The sequence below is a fragment of the Orcinus orca genome, chromosome 6, assembly GCF_937001465.1.
Source record: "Orcinus orca chromosome 6, mOrcOrc1.1, whole genome shotgun sequence".
Classification (NCBI taxonomy): domain Eukaryota; kingdom Metazoa; phylum Chordata; class Mammalia; order Artiodactyla; family Delphinidae; genus Orcinus; species Orcinus orca.
In genome coordinates, this window is record NC_064564.1 from 58,987,966 (window position 1) to 59,002,141 (window position 14,176).

The 14,176-nt window shown below is 35.4% G+C and overlaps 1 long non-coding RNA gene across 1 annotated transcript in view; it reads left to right on the plus strand.

The window, feature by feature from the left end:
* Window positions 1-14,176, plus strand: part of LOC125964600 (uncharacterized) — a 103,554-nt gene that overhangs the window by 62,975 nt on the left and 26,403 nt on the right. The window contains exon 2 of the long non-coding RNA XR_007477755.1: window positions 5,676-5,747. This is a non-coding gene — a long non-coding RNA (uncharacterized LOC125964600). The remainder of the gene's footprint in view (window positions 1-5,675; window positions 5,748-14,176) is intronic.

Genomic DNA, 14,176 nt, shown 5'->3' on the forward strand with positions numbered 1-14,176 from the left:
ACTGAGATGATCATATGGTTTTTATTCCTTAACTTGTTAATATGGTGTATCACGTTGATTGCTTTGTGTATATTGAAGAATCCTTGCATCCCTGGGATAAATCCCACTTGATCAAGGTGTATGATCCTTTTAATGTGTTGTTGGATTCTGTTTGCTAGTATTTTGTTGAGGATTTTTGCATCTGTGTTCATCAGTGATATTGGTCTGTAATTTTCTTTCTTTGTGATATCTTTGTCTTGTTTTGGTGTCAGGGTAATGGTGGCCTTGTAGAATGGATTTGGGACTGTTCCTTCCTTTGCAATGTTTTGGAAGAGTTTGAGAAGGATAGGTGTTAGCTCTTCTCTAAATGTTTGATAGAATTCAGCTGTGAAGCCAACTGGTCTTAGACTTTGTTGGAAGATTTTTAATTACAGTTTCAATTTCATTACTTGTGATATGTCTGTTTATATTTTCTAATTCTTCCTGGTTCACTCTTCGAAAACTGTACCTTTTGAAGAATTTGTCCATTTCTTCGTGGTTGTCCATCACATTGCAACAAAAAGAATAAAATACCTAAGAATAAACCTACCTAAGGAGGCAAAAGATTTGTACTCAGAAAACTATAAAACACTGATGAAAGAAATCAAAGATGGCATACGCAGATGGAGAGATATACCATGATCTTGGATTGGAAGAGTCAATATTGTGAAAATGACTATACTACCCAGAGCAATCTACAGATTCAGTGCAATCCCTATCAAGCTATCAATGGCATTCTTCACAGAATTAGAACAAACAATTTTACAATTTGTCTGGGAAGACAAAAGACCCCAAATAGCCAAAGCAATCTTGAGAAAGAAAAACAGAGCTGGAGGAATCAGACTCCCTGACTTCAAACTATACTACAGTAGTCAAGACACTATGGACTGGCACAAAAACAGAAATATAGATCAATGGTACAGGATAGAAAGCCCAGAGATAAACCCATGCACATGTGGTCACCTAATTTATGACAAAGGGGGCAAGAATACACAGTGGAGGAAAGACAGTCTCTTCCATAAGTGGTGCTGGGAAAACTGGACAGCTACATGTAAAAGAATGAAATTAGAACACTACCTAATACCATACACAAAAATAAACTCAAACTGGATTAAAGACCTAAATGTAAGATCGGACACTATAAAACTCTTAGAGGATAACATAGGAAAAACAGTCTTTGACATAAACCACAGCAAGATCTTTTTTGACCCAGCTCCTAGAGTAATGAAAATAAAAACATAAAGAAACAAATGAGACCTAATGAAACTTAAAAGCTTTTGCACAGCAAACCCTCAGAATGGGAGAAAATATTTGCAAACGAAGAAACGGATAAAAGATTAATCTCCAAAATATACGAACAGCTCATGGAGCTCAATAACAAAAAAAAAAGCAACCCAATTAAAAAATGGTTGGAAGACCTAAATAAACATTTCACCAAATAAGACATTCAGATGGCCAAGAGGCTCATGAAAAGATGCTCAACATCACTAATTATTAGAGAAATGCAACTCAAAACTAAAATGAGATATTACCTCACACCAGTCAGAATGGCCATCATCAAAAAATGTACAAACAATAAACGCAGGAGAGGGTGTGGATAAATGGGAACCCTTTTGCACTGTTGGTGGGAATGTAATTTGATACAGCCACTATGGAGAACAGTATGGAGGTTCCTTAAAAAACTAAAAATAGAACTACCATATGACCCAGAAATCCCACTACTGGGCATATACCCTGAGAAGACCATAATTCAAAAGGACACATGTAACCCAATGTTCATTGCAACACTATTTACAATAGCCAGGACATGGAAACAACCTAAGTGTCAAATGACAGATGAATGGATAAAGATATGGTACATATATACAATGGAATAGTACTCAGCCATAAAATGGAATAAAATTGGGTCATTTGTGGAGATGTGGATGGACCTAGAGTCTGACATATATAGTGAAGTAAGCCAGAAATAGAAAAACAAATATCATATATTAAGGCATATATGTGGAATCTTGAGAAATGATACAGATGAACCTACTTGCAGGGCAGAAATAGAGACTTAGACGTGGAGAACGGACATGTGGACACAGCGAGGGAAGGGGAGAGGGGAAGAATGGGATTAGGTTTGACATAAATACACTACTATGTGTAAAATAAGATAGCTAGTGGGAACCAGCTGTATAACACAGGGAGCTCAGCTCGGTGCTCTGTGATGACCTAGATGGGTGGTATGGGGGGAATGGGAGGGAGCTCCAAGAGGGAGGGGATATATGTATACATATAGTGTTTCACTTCATTGTGCAGCAGAAACTAACACAACCTTGTAAAGCAATTACATTCCAATAAAAAAAAAGACACCTGAAAAATCCCCAATTATTTGAACATTAAGTAACATATTTCCAAATAACCCAAAAGAGAAATCATAAAATATTTCAAGATTAACGATAATGAAAACATCAAAGAATTCTATAAAAATATGAGCAAGTTAAATCTTAAGTAATAAGTGTAAGGATGGAAATAACAAAGAGCAGAGATCAATGGAATAGAAAACAGAGAAACAGTAGAGATGAAAAATAAAACCAAAGGATGTGTCTTTAAAAATATTAAAGTTGATAACCCTGTCACAATACAGATCAGAAAAAAAAGAAAACATAAAATACCAATATAAGGAAATGCAGAGGAACAAGATAGCAAAACCATCAAACAATAAACAGCATTTACAACAGAACTAGATGGGAAGTCCTAATGCGCTCTAACTTATAAACAGGTGGGGACAAACGAATAAGAATCAAAGGTCTGCATGGTATTGATTCTAGGTGGGAAGAAGAAGGAATGAACTGAGAGAGTATCTGCTGATCCAAGAACAGAAGAACCTCAGAATAGTCAGGAAGTATTTGCTGGAGAGTAGATTTCTCCAGTCTGAGAACAACAGCTGAAACCTGGAGGGGTTTTGCCCTTTCCAATACTAGTTTCGCCCTTTCCAATACTGACCTCAGGTTAGAAGGATTGAGTAAGACCTCCTTCTGCAAAAAAATTCATATGTTGAAGTCTTAACCCTCAGTGTTTGAGAATGTGGCTGTATCAGGAGAGAAGACCATTAAAGAGGTAAGTAAGTTAGAATGAAGTTATATAGGTGCGCCCTAATACAATCTGATTGTTGTGCTCATAAGAAGAGGTTAGAAAACAGAGGACACAAAGACCAAGGGATGACCATGTATGGGCACAGAGACAATCAGCCATCTGCAAGGCAAGGAGAGAGGCCTCAGAAGAAACCAAACCTACTGACACCTTGGTCTTGGACTTCCAGCTCTAAACTGTGAGAAATAAACTTCTGTTATTTCAGCCACCCAAATTCACGGTATTTTTTTATGACAACCCTAGCAAACTGATACTTAAACAAAACAAGGATAGCTCAGAACGCAAGCCACTAGATTATTTAAGCCCACACATAAGTAACAGATAAGAATGCTCAGTGATATTAAGAAGTTTCCTGAAACACATATGATTCCAAAAGTTCAGGAAAATTCATTTTACCTCAGAATCGGCAATAGAAATATGTCAAAATTAAGTCCTATATAAAATCATTATAAAGAAAAAGAGAATAAGTTGCAGAATAACATTCTTACTGATGGTGAAAACAGGCCAGAAACAGGCGCCTTGGAAAACTGACCCATAACAATTAAATTATAAAGAACACAAGAGCAAATAAAGGTAACAGGTGATGACTCAAGGTAAATAGAAGATTAAAAGTGAGGGGGACAAAAACTTAAAAATCAGAACTAAATAAAGTGTTTAAATATTTGAGAAAACATGACAATTATTAAATCTATGAAAAATGAATGAACATATGAATTATAGCAGTCCTTGAAGAGGAACCAAAGTAAGGAAACAAATATATTAAAAATCTGCCATTCAAGAACAGTTTCCTAAAATTAAATATCAAACCAGTGAAAGCAAAAGCAATTCATTATGAAAAATGTCAGGATCTCCTCCAGCTAGGTGAACTGCTCAGAGACAGAAAACACAGTGTGAAAGGATGCTTTAGACATGTGTTGTAGGCAGAATTCTAAGATGGTCTTAAAAATTCCTGTTTCCTGTTGTATACACCCTGTGTCAGTCCCTCCCTTTGTGTGGGGGTGGGACTTGCGAACATGTTCACCATGTATGATGAAAGTGAAGAAATTTTGCAAATTTAATACAGCTCCCTATCAGTTCCTTCCAAGCTAAATAAAAGGGAGTGATTAATCTGGTGAGTCTGATCTAATTACATGATTTCTCCAAAAGAGGGTCGGGCATTCTTTGAAGTTAGAGGCCTGCGAGGCAAAGATTCTCTTTGTTGTTGAGAAGCAAGGAGCAAGGAGCAAGCTGCCATGAATCTATAGCTACTAGGAAATTATTCTTACCAACAACCTGAGAGACTTTAGATGAGGATGCTTCTCTAGTCAAACTTCAGATTAGAATGCAATCTAGCTGACACTTTGGTTTCATCCTTGTAGGACCCTGAACAGAGAGCCCAGTTAAGACATGCCTAGATCTATGACATATAAACACTGTAAGATAAATTGGTGTTATTTCCAGCCACAGAGATTGTGGTAATCTGTTACACAGCAATAGAAAACAAATACAACAGGCAATTTCTTACTAATGTAAGTGACTTTCACATTTGTGGAAAACATTGTCAGTTAAAGTAAAAATTCAGTTCCAAATTTTTAGATAATTTATACAGACAATTATTTTGTTCTCATATTTTCTTATTTTAATTTTTTTGGTTAAATAATTTTCTTAATATTTACACTGATGTCATGAAGCAGTAATAGTTTGGGGAAAGTAGAGCAATATATCTCATTTGACAGTCAACTCTGGACACTTCAGCAATCTGTGCTTAGAGAGACATGTACTTTTTAGCTGACCGTTTATCTAAACTATAGCCTTGCCACATGACAAGGATGACCTCAGATCATAGACACAAGACTTCTTAAAGTCTTCCCAAAGCTTTATGGAATATTATTTAGATGGTATCAGTGTTTCATATGTGATTTTCACATCTCGGTCTATTGATGCATATGTGATAAAATTTATAATTGTACTATTTAAATACAGTCCCCACGTGTTTGAATCCTTCATATCAATTTTGAAAAATTGTTTTTTTTGAACCCTTGCTAATTTTTCATTATAAAATTTGACTTAGTTATAATGTATTTTAATTTTGTGATTTTATGAGGAATTATATATTCAGAATTACAGGTTAAATTTTCAGACATTAGGAATATCATCTACAATGAAGATTTTGTTCATAAATATGCATTTGATACTGACACACAGGTATCAAACATGGTTTGCCATTGTGATTTTTTCTTTTTTCTTTGCTTTTCTTTCTGTGCTAGTTATTAATATATTTAAAGTCCTGATTTTAATTTTCATTTTTTACCAGGTTTCTAGCTCATAGATCTTATATGTCAAGTGAGGAAACTTTATTTATGGAAAAGAATCCAGTCTAACTAAACCTTTCCATGTGGTTACAGAGGAAATTTTAGGGCAGCAGAAGTCCCACACCATTTCCTTAACACAATTGCCTAATTTATTGGTTGGCCTCCTGTATTAATACCTCTTTTATCATTTATGCCAGAACTGTATTGATCTAATCTTCGATTCTCTTTCAGGGGCTGCTGAACTCATCCTTGATTCTGTCAAGCTATCCTCAATCTGTATAATTGGTCCCTGTGTGGTTGTAGGTAGGTAAATCCACGGTAGGATGTTACAAGTAGTTTTCACCCTTCTTCTGGGACCTGTAGTCATGTAAGCCTTTCTTACATTTTATCATTTTCATGCTGCATGAAATAACTCATATTTTTTCAGGTTGATTTTGAAAAGAAACACTTACTTTATATTGAAGTAAATGAAAATATTCATCTGCATTCTTGTTATTAACACTTTACAGAGAAAGGGAGAGATCAAGAGAACAAAAGTACATATTACTAACATTTGAAATATGTTATGAAAGACAATAATAAAAATCTCTAAGAAATCTATGTAGAATATAATAGGTAAATTATGTAGTTCACTGTATATAGTACCAGAAGCTTAATCCATATGATTATGTAACAGTCATGTGGTTACTATTTATTTGACAAGCTATATTAGAAACTGACTCTTGCTCCTGACTCCTGACTAATATTTTGGACAAATTAATTTCTCTCGCTGAGAATATCTGAACTCACAGGCCTGATCATCTGTTTATACGAAGGACAATTAAACTTGATTGTCAGAATGAGAAACACACTTTCTCTTAAGAGATTTGACCAATGGCTTTATTCAGAAAAATACCAAATTTGCCAAATAGCATTTGTTGGCTAATAAATCATCACCCCCAATAAAGAAGGGTTTTGTTGCTGCAGCTCTTGCTGTGCTGAATCTCACTAAAGTTCTATTTTGTCCCTGAACTCCAGAGCCAAAAATCATGTATTGTAATAAGGTGCAATAAATTTAAACATAAATAGTTAGAACCCTTGGGAAAAATAATTTGTCAATACAGAAATAGTTCAAAGATTAAACTACTCTGAAGAAGCCGCTTTTTAGGGAAAATTACACCTTGACTTTAACGTACCTCACCTTGTGGCAGCAGAAAACAAAAAAAAGAAAGAAAATCACTCACTTTACTCGCAAGGGTTCACACTTAAAACTCTAATCCTTTGACTTCACTAAATTCTGTCTTGAGGCATAAATTTAGTGGATACACAGTGGGCTCCTATAAGCTTAGAATAATTTTAAACCTATTTCCTGAGAAGATTAAAATATTGTATATATTTATTTTCAAATATTTTCTAGAAAGTGGTTTTTGACAAATGTTTCATCTAAAAATTTTATATCTATAAATAAGATGCAAAAGAGTCAATAAGAATAAAAATGTAGGGGCAGTGGACCAGTGGACAGTGGTTGAGTGTCTTACTGAATCACATGAAGTTTTCCTCATCTACACTCCGGCAGCTGATCCAAAACACGCTCAGATGATACACAGGTATCATCCAGAGCTTGACATAATGACTTTCCTTTTTTGTTCCATGCACTGATCACTTGCTAGTACATTTAAAGACATAATCTTAATTTTCATCCTCTCGATTGTGTCTGGCTAGGAGACCACTTAGTGAATTGAGTGAAAAAACAGTTCATTAAAGCAAACCTAATCTCTACTTTACTCAGAAGTGACCCATCCTGAACTTAGTGAAGCTGGAGACTTATGTTTGGAAACAGCCCACAGATTTTATTTTCAGAATTCTTTAGTACAAAGCCCAAGAATCTTGTTTAGATTTTTTGCTGACTTGAGTACTCTCAATGAGAGAACTTCAGGGACTAGCTGGGTTTGATCTTGGCGGCAATAGTGCTGCTCTCTGTGGGAATGTACGTGAGTGTGTGGAGATGGGAGGTGTGTGTGTAAATTATTTTGGTTTGGTTGTGCTTGATGGGGGTGTGGTGGCATGGCAGTGAACAGACTATAAACCATTCATTCTGTCTTTTCAGTTCCTTTCTTGTATTCAAAAAAAAAAATTGCTGTTTTTGTTTTTTCACATGTTGTCTTTCTGAAAACGTACTGTTTTCTAATACAGTGTTTCTAGCTTTTGAAAGCTGTTAAAAATGATTGTTTTAAGTCAGTTTATATCTCAATGTTGAGGACTGTGGTATCCTTATTGACATTCCCATCTATTACCTAAAAATATCTAATTATCAATAACTTATTAAGCCTATTCTTATTATATATACATTTTTTTTAAGAAAGACTTTTTTAAAATTTTTATTTATTTTTGGCTGTGTTGGGTTTTTGTTGCTGCATGTGGGCTTTCTCTAGTTGCGGCGAGCGGGGGCTACTTTTCATTGTGGTGCCCAGGCTTCTCACGGTGGTGGCTTCTCTTGTTGTGGAGCATAGGCTCTAGGCACATGGGCTTCAGTAGTTGTGGCTCGCGGGCTCTAGGGTGCAGGCTCAGTAGCTGTGGCGCACAGGCTTAGTTGCTCCACGGCATGTGGGATCTTCCTGGGCCAGGGATGGAACGCATGTCCCCTGCATTGTCAGGCGGATTCTTAACCACTGCGCCACCAGGGAAGTCCTATTCTTATTATATTTTATAAAGTAAAATGATCACTGTATATAAACAAATAAAAATATACTTACTGTAGTAGTTTGTCTCAGATGGTGGGTATACCATAAGGGAAACCAGTGAGCCAAACTTGGATTAAACCTATGTTCTTACAAACATTAGTAACATAACTTTGCGAAAATTATTTATTCTGTCATCCTGAGGGTTTTTATCTGAAAACTTGAGATAATAATATCACATTAATCTTTACAATATTTTAAACATAGCAGGTAATTGGAAGTTATTACTTTGAATTTGGATCTGCATATGCATCGCCTAACTTTTCCTCTTGTAATATTTATTTGCATTGATGGTTCTTAAAAAAATCTGATCAGATAAACTATGTACTTGCCATGTGTTGATATAGCCTACTGGAAAAAAAATGGAAAAGTGTTCTTAATACCAACGTCCTTTTAACAAAAAGGGGTATCAAAATGTAGAAGGGGGTCTTCCAGCAATATTATCTATAGTACAATTTTTATATTTTCAAATTGCTAACCAAGTTAAATCAGATTCTTTCAGAATGCAAGCACTCTGTGAAATGTGAAATTCTTACAGGCATTGTGCTAACTTAGGTTACTTCCATTAGCATTATTATCTGCAAAAAGTGTGTGATGGCATCTTCCATGAATTTTATATATAAAAATTATTAATTACAGTAATTAAATTATTTTACCTCAAAAGTTAAAAAAGTAATAATTTATATCATCCAATTGCTATAAAGCAGTGAAAATTTCACTCATTCCTCTCTAGTTTAACCCATTGCAGTTATTAAATCTGAACTCCAAGAATCCTGAAATGCTAAATTTATTCATAATTGAATTTGAAATTGTTTAACAGTTGATACTGGACAACAAGGCCTTAACCTTTTCTTCATCTTGACTGAAAACTAGATAGGATGCTTCTTGCTGTGGGCTCCTGACTTTCCCCTCACCCTGACCCTTAAGGACTCAAGATGGCCTAACCACAGAGGTCCCTCCCCTCTCTTTTCCTAGAACATTTACTTTAGAAAACTTGTAATTGTAATTTCTTTCTCTGCCCCTTTGAGAATTTAAATATTTCAAAAAGCTTCTTGCATGATCCAGCAATTCCACTTCCAGGATTTATCTGAAGGAAAAAAAAACACATATTCAAAAAGATATCTGGGGCTTCCCTGGTGGCGCAGTGGTTGAGAGTCCGCCTGCCGATGCAGGGGACACGGGTTCGTGCCCCGGTCTGGGAAGATCCCACATGCTGCGGAGCGGCTGGGCCCGTGAGCCATGGCCGCTGAGCCTGCGCGTCCGGAGCCTGTGCTCCGCAACAGGAGAGGCCACAACAGTGAGAGGTCTGCGTACCGCAAAAAAAAAAAAAAGATATCTGCACCCCAATGTTCATTGTAACATTACTTACAATAACCAAGACATGGAAGCAATCTAAACATCCATCAATAGATGAATGGATTTTTAAAAAAGTGATAAAATTTAAAATATATATATATTATACAATAAAATTCAATCGTTAAAAAATAATGAAATCTTGCCATTTGAGACAACATGGATGGACCTTGAGAGCATTACACTAAGTGGAATATGTCAGACAGAAAAAGATAAATATCACATGATCTCACTTATATTTAGAATCTTAAAAAACAAACAAAAGCAAGCTCATGAATGTAGAGAACAGACTGGCGGTTGCCTGAGGCAGAGGGCTGTGGGTAGGCAAAATGAGTGAAGGGGGTCAAAAGGTGCAGATTTCCACTTACATAATGAATAAGTCATAGGGATATAATGTACAGCATGGTGACTATAGTTAACAATACTGTATTTTGTATTTGAAAGTAGCTATGAAAATGGATCTTGCAAGTTCTCACCACAAGGAAAAAAACTGTAACTACATATGGTGACAGATATTAACTGGACTTATTTTGGTGATCATTTTGCAATAATATATACAAATGTAAAATTATTACATTGTACACCTGGAACTAATATAATGTTATGTCCATTATATCTCAAATACATACATATGTGCATACATGTATAAATTCCTCTTGCCAGTTTTACCACCAGGGGCTGTTTTTCTCAAGGACCGGGGAGCCATTTCTTTGAAATGTAATCATCAAGGAAAATAGGGCCCCTGTTCCCCAGTCTCTGTGGGAGGGTAGGAGCCTAACTGAGAAGGAGCCTTGCTCCAACTTGTAAAACTACCACCTGTTCTGAAGGAAGGAGAAAGTTTACTTTTCCTTTGGGTACAGCCAATTAGCAAACACTGAAGAACTACAATGCCCCTCACCCAGCTCTTAAAAACTCTCCTCTTTTCTTTCAGTGGAACTGAGTTCAGAATTCATTCTGGTCTCTCTCCCCTATTGCCTAGAATAAATTTGATCTTGCCTGTTTAACATTGCCCAGTGTAATTTTTGCTTTAAGAATGTCTAATAAATCAGCTTGAACTTTTCTTATTATAAAATATGTGAGTGGTAACACATGTCCCCAGTGAAGATCACTTGGATAAACTTTTGCATAAATAATTATACTCTTGTTTCCGTACTTGAAATGAAAAACAGGAGAAAAAGCATGGTGAGTAGAAAATAGAAAGGGTTTTCCAAGAAAGGCTGAAAATAGATCATAAGGTAACAAGGAGCTAATAATTAAGAAAATATTCACAAAAATAAATGTTGTATAGGTGTTGATAATACTTTTTATGTAATTAAAATCTAGAACCCATTTAAATATCTGATATTGAGCACTCAATATATATTAGATTTATCGTATTTATAGAAAGTGATATCAGACTTTAAATGAATGATATTTGATTTTTAAAAGGGATATATTATAAAAGGATTAAATTTTGTTTTCAGACCAACAGTGGGGCCCAACAATGAAAAGGATCTGATGAAGCTATCGGGGAGAATTTGGTCCTTTCTCTCTAATTTGGCTCCCAGAAGCTGACTCTGAGGTTCAAACTTTAGACTACTTAGAATAAGTAACTATATTGTGTATCTACATTATTCTCCACTTATTTTAGATATGGTAGCTAAAAACTAGCCCCCTTTGCTTGTGTTTCCTGGGTATAGTCTGGGCTACATTAGAATAGAATTTGTACAAAAAATTACACAAATAACAATGTTAGAGATGACACAATCAAAATAGGATAATTGTAATTTAATGCAAAGTTCTGTTCTGTATTTGGTGCATATAGTATTCAACAAAATTTAATTTCCAGGAATTTGAGATTTTCCTATGATATTGCTTTCCTTTTTAAAAACTTGGTCTAATTGTCATTTATTCTGTTTTTTTCCCCAGCTTTATTGAGATATAAATGACATATAACCTTGTGTAAGTTTAAGGTATACAAAGTGTTGATTTGATACATTTATGTATTGCAAAATGATTACCACCATAGCATTAGCTAACACCACCATCCTGTCACATAATTACCATTTCCTTTTTGGGTGAGAACATTTAAGATCTGCTCTCTTACCAACTTTCAAGTATACAGTTGACCCTTGAAGAAACACAGGTTTGAATTACATGGGTCCACTTGTATGTGGATTTTTTTTCAATGGTAAATACTACAGTACTATACCGTCGGAGGTTGATTGAATCTGCGGATATGGATTCTTGAATATGGAGCAACCACATATTTGAAGGAACCAAGTATACGGAGGGCCACCTATAAGTTATATGCAGATTTTTGACTGTGTGGAGGGTCTATGCTCCTAACCTCTGTGTTGTTTGAAGGTCAACTGTATAATACAGTGTTATTTGCTGTTATCACCATGCTGTGCTTTAGATCCATAGAACTTGTTAATCTTAGAACTGGAAGTTTGTACCCTTTGGCCAATATTTTCCCTTTTCCCCATTGCCCCAGCTATCTAATACACTATATGATTTTAGATCAATTTACATTTTATTGACTTATGATCCTACATATTGTGTGTCTAATTGACTGTAGCATGTAAACTTAGAAAGAATGTGTATTCTGCTGTTGTAGGTTGTAGTGTCCTATAAATGTCAGTTAGATTCAGCTGGTTGATTCTGAGCTTCTGTGTTTTTACTGATATTTTATCCAGGCGTTATATCAACTACTGAGACACAGGTCTCAATGACTTATACCGTACTTGTGCAGTTGTCTATTTCTTCCCTTAATGTTCTCAATTTTCTTCATGTATTTTTGAGGCGCTGTTATTAGATTTGTATACATTTATAATTGTTATGTCTTCCTAATGAATTGCCCCTTTAATCCTTATGTAAGGCTAATATTTATCCCTGGTAATAAGCTTTGTCATGAATTCACCTGATACTGAAATTGTTAGCTCAGTCTTCTTATCCTTTGTGTTTTCATGGTGTTTATTTGTCCATCCATTTACTTTCAGCCTATCTGTGTCTTATTAAAATTTTTCTCCTAAAGGCAACATTTGATTGGTCATGATTTTTATTCATTCTATAAGTATTTCTTTACAATTATAGTGGTCAGGCTATTAACATTTAATGTAATGATCAATATGGTTACATTGGTCTACCAATTTATTATTTGTTTTATGTTTGCTCCCTTTCCTTTTGTTCCTCATCCCCCCTTGCATGCCCTCTTTTGGATTATCTGTTATTGTCACTGTTATCCCATTTTAATTTATCTTGACTTTTGGTGTATTTCTAGTGTGTTTGTGTGAGGGCATGTGCACATCAGTGTGTGTGTGTGTGTGTATTTGCTTTAGGAATTATACTATAACAGAAACTTTCACAATTAACTTAGAACTAATATAGTAACACTGGATATAAAATACCTTGCAAACTTATAGGTATTATACCTTTAATGACTTCTGCAATGACCTTTATGCTAGAGGAGTGATGTACATTACATCCCTATATTCAGAATCATACCAGACAATGTTATGATATTTGATGTAAGCAGTCACATATTTTATTTTTATTTATTTATTTATTTATTTATTTATGCCTGCATTGGGTCTTCGTTTATTGCACGCAGGCTTTCTTTGCGGCCAGCGGGAGCTACTCTTCATTGCAGTGCGTGGACTTCTCATTGTGGTGGCTTCCCTTGTTGCGGTGCACAGGCTCTAGGTACATGGGCTTCAGTAGTTGTGTCACTTGGGCTCAGTAGTTGTGGCTCGTGGGCTCGAGGGCGCAGGCTCAGTAGTTGTGGTGCACAGGCTTAGTTGGTCCGTGGTATGTGGGATCTTCCCGAACCAGGGTTTGAACCCATGTCCCCTGCATTAGCAGGCAGATTCTTAACCACTCTGCCACCAGGGAAGTCCCAGTCTCATATATTTTAAATAACTTAAGAGGAAAATAGTTTTTTTTAAGTATATTTACCACTTTTATTGTTACTGCATCCTCAGAGATCCATATTTCCATCTGGTGTCTGTCATCTCTCTTCAGTGTGAAGGACTTTCTTTAGCAATTCCTATGGAGCAGTTATGATGTTGCTGAATTCTTAGTTTTCTTTCATTGAGAATGCTTTTGTTCTTGAAGGGTATTTCACTGGGTATTTTTTATGCCCCAGTCTCTTTCTCCTTTCGTTCTAGTATTCCAATACACATTTGTTAGTTCTTTTGGTAATACTTTACCCCAGGTCCCTGTGTTCATTTTATTGAAATTGTGTTTCTCTTTTTCTTCAGACTGTGTAATTTCTATTGACTTAGTTTTAAGATCACTATCTATTTGTTCTGATGCCTATATTCTAGATATTTCATGTTTTCTTTAAATTTCAGAAATTTTAATTTTCAGTACTGAAATTTCCATTTGGTTCTTTTCTAAGTTTCTATTTCTCTCCTGAGTATTCCAGTTATTGAAAGTGCTTCATGTAATTCTCTTTGATTCATGTTGGTGAGTTATAAAAACTGATTTCAATATTTATCTGATAATTTCAACATTTGGATCATCTTGGAGTTGACATCTTAGTTCAAGATGCTATATAACAAAGTACCATAGATTGGATTGTTTAAGCAATAAAAATTTCTTACAGTTCTGGAATTTGAGAGTTCAAAGATCAAGGCACTAGAATACTTGGTGTCTGGTGAGAGCCCACTTCCTGGTTTG